Genomic DNA, 3,907 nt, shown 5'->3' with positions numbered 1-3,907 from the left:
TTATTATTCTGTGTTCCAACAAGGAAACCGAGCTGCCTGGGCTTGGGGAGCAGACAGGCAGGTGCCCCAGGGGACACTGCCCTGAGAACACAGAGGCTCTGCCAGGGCCCTGGGAGCAGAATCAGGAAGGTCCAGCCCCAAGTGCAGCCTGCCCACAGCCCCTCTTTCCCAAACAGCAAATTCTCACAACTGTCAGAGATCCTGTGCTTCAAAATGTAAAAATAGAGCAAAAAAAAGGTTTCATTATTCCAGTGCATTTGCTCTCCAAATACACAGTGATCAGAATGAACTCCCCCCCACCCCTCACCCCCGGTATGGACCAGACCACCCGAGGCTCCACCACCCGTCCTCCTGGCCTTGGAAATTCCGGGCGCTCAGCTTTCTGTTTTCACAGCTTTTCCCGCACCTGCTCAAAACGCAATTGTGAGGGCTCGACTGAATCCTGATTCTTAATTTTCAGCTCACAAGCAAAAATATTTGGGATTTCAGATCTAATACTGTGTTTTACAGTGCAAAAACTGAAGCTGTTATATGAATTATACTATAAAACTCATTTCACAAGTTAGGGAAAACCAAATATTTCAAAGGGATTTTTGTCCTTTCTTCCAGAAGACAAACACAAGCATATATGATAACTATGTGAGAAAGGGGAAATACATATTCTGAGGAGCTTTTGGTATTCTGAGCTGTCCATTAGCGTGCAAGTTTCCCCCCTATGGAATCCTATGGAGAGTAAATTCTAAGCAATGTTTCATCAAACAATGACCGAATAAATGAAGGAATAGTTACTCCAGGATTTTCCGATGCTGGCCCACATACATTAATCTTTTCAACCCCACCACAGTAGACGAATGATTCATTCAAAATTGAGTACTCATTAATTCAGCATACACATAAAACAGAGGTCAAAGCTGTTAATTGAACATCAATGAGTGCCTCCAAAGAGGATTTACACCAAATGGCCATGGAAAAGCAAGACTTTCACATGATTTTAGCTGATTTTGAGACCAGCAGAGGGAAAAAAAAGAAACTAAGTTAAGGGCCATCTTGGGTCCTTTCTTGAGTTGAAAAAATTCAAGTCTCAAGCACTATAATTAACTTTAGAGTGTGAATTCAATCTGTCCTTTAGAATTCATTCCAAAAAGTCAATGGAGGTGGACACTGGACGTTGGCAGGGACGCCCTCCTGGGAGCTGCTCTGTCAGGGTCAGGGCTGAGCAGGGATGCCCGGGAGACAAGGCCAGGCTCAGGCAAGGCCTGTGCTAGCACGGAGCACAGCTTCCCATGTGAAACAGTGGGCATGAAACACTGGGAAGCTCTGCTTTCAAATTGAGAACAGGAGAGAGGGGAGAGGTTTCCTGGTGGTGCCCCATCCCCCCAGGGAAGCCCCAGGGTCAAGGGCTGGGCAGGGAGGAGGGTGCAGGAGGGGAGGTCACCCAAGGAAGCACCCAGGGTGGTGTGGGCTCGGGTCACCCCAGGCCCCGGGGGCTGCACACAGCAAGGGTCAAGGGCTGGGCAGGGAGGAGGGTGCAGGAGGGGAGGTCACCCAAGGAAGCACCCAGGGTGGTGTGGGCTCGGGTCACCCCAGGCCCCGGGGGCTGCACACAGCAAATGAACAGATAGACACTCGGGCTAGGAACACAGAGGACTGCTCATGCTGTTGCTTGCTCCACAATGGCCTCTGAATTATGCAAGAAATGGCTTGTGGAAAAAATCAGCTGCGAGGCACAGCCAGGGTTTTCTCAGCGCTTTTCCCAAGAGAGGAAAGAAGACATGGTCATGGACTTTCTCACACGCCGGATTTTAGAAAATAAAAGCATTTATTTTTATTCACTTCATACAAAGTCCAAACGCCAGATTAAAAGCAATCCTACAGTATTGTCATGGAGGATTATTCCCAAAGTATGGCTTTTGGAAAACGTCTTTAAAGGTTCTTTACTTTTTACTAAATTGTTGATATACAGATCAACTGAGGGGACAGTAGTAGCACCGAAAATTTTAATAAATCTATCTGGGAAAAAATGTTGATATGTGTTGCTCCCTCATTTTATAATCTCTATGCTTATAAATGAAAGAGCCATGAAGAACAATTACTTCAAACAATTGGACAGTATCTATCTAGTCTCCTTAAACATTTACTTGCTTCATCTGGTGAAATGTATTATCCTAGGATTATAACACAACTTAACGAAGATAATATATTGCAGCCTTCTTTAGACAATATTCTGATTTTCATATGGCAAGTTTTGTTTGTTTGTTTGTTTAAATATGAAAGAGCCATGAAGAACAATTACTTCAAACAATTGGACAGTATCTATCTAGTCTCCTTAAACATTTACTTGCTTCATCTGGTGAAATGTATTATCCTAGGATTATAACACAACTTAACGAAGATAATATATTGCAGCCTTCTTTAGACAATATTCTGATTTTCATATGGCAAGTTTTGTTTGTTTGTTTGTTTAAACATAGAAGGTTACTGTTTAAAAACATGGTCCGCTCTGAGCAGGCTCCTGACCCCACCCACACTCTTGCGTCCCAGCCCTCAGGAAGGGATGCAGTTGACCAGACTGGCACCAAACCTTAAAAAATTAGCGTAAGACAGTTCCAGCCTACCAAAAAGAATCTCGCACAGTTCATAAAGAAAACCTTTCCAATTTGTAACACTGATCAAAACAAACTGTAGGGGTAGGTTTATATTTTGTTTTCAGTAACTAAGAGGACAATAGGGTGGAATATATTCTCCAATTCTGGAAAACGGTCGGGTGCCAATGTCATAAAATTCAATATTACAAGTTTTCAGTTTTTCTAAAAAACATAAAAAATAAACAAAAACACATTAAGAAGTTATGCAGGCAACCTATTAAATATTTAAAGGACAATAAAACTGCCACCAACCCATTAAATATTCTCTTGTAAGCAGTAGATCAGAACCAGTACTATCAAAGGTCCTGCAATTAAAAAGGGGAGAGAGAAACAGAGTGACAGGATTCTTTTTTTTTTTTCACTGCCACAGGGCTGAATAATTGATTGTTGGAGAGGATTAAAATCTTAATTTATTATATAGGTAAACCACATTATTCTTAGAGACACTGCAACACTGCCTGCTAATCAGCTTCGGGAGAAGCAGTAACAGTCAACTGCTTGTGGCCAAGAGCCAACAGTCTGCTGGGTAGGTGAATAAAGTGAACTGGCTCCTTCAGAGAGGCCAGTAAATGGAGCCCTGGTGACACGCATCTTCATGGCAATGGTACTCTGAACACAGATCCTGTGACAGTTTTGTTCTTTTCTTGCCTCTGAACTCTCTGGTGTCTGGGCTGGGGTGGCTCCCATTATATAATCAGCGGGCCGAGGATCAGTGTGGCCTCTGCATACTCCTGGGCTGCTCACAGCGCGGCCGAGTCTAGGCTTCTACATGGTGGCCAGGGAAACAGCAGTGTCCCAGTGCTCAGAACAGGCAGGGCTGCCTCTCTTCACCTGGGTTCACCATCCCTCCAGCAACTCTGTGGCTCCTGCGTAGAAACCCTCACACAGGGACATGTGAGGAGGTGAGCAGAGAGAAGCTCCTTACCTCGGAGGACGTGTCTTTCTCCTGTGTGGCTGATCTGCCATGAGTAGGATGTCCACGTCCATGGAGTTGCTCATGGCTCTGTATTTGGGGCCACCTAGTGTCGGTGGTGCCCCGAGGGTGGCAGGCAGCAGCAGCATAGGGCCCATATGGAGCCTAACACGCGCCTCTTAATAGCCTGCCAGTATGGCTGCCCACTGTTGGCAGGGGCACTAGAGCAGGGAGCTCCAAGGCCAGGCTGGGAGGACAGACTGGGCATGACACGGCCAGGCTGGGGGGACAGGCTGAGAGCGGCAAGGCCGGGCTGGGGGGACAGGCTGGGAGAGGCAGGGCCGGGCTG

This window comes from Fukomys damarensis, unplaced genomic scaffold (genome assembly GCF_012274545.1).
Source record: "Fukomys damarensis isolate Sample0158 unplaced genomic scaffold, DMR_v1.0_HiC HiC_scaffold_73856, whole genome shotgun sequence".
Lineage (NCBI taxonomy): Eukaryota > Metazoa > Chordata > Mammalia > Rodentia > Bathyergidae > Fukomys > Fukomys damarensis.
The sequence above is the reverse complement of the archived record's forward strand: the minus strand, read 5'-3'. Positions refer to the sequence as shown.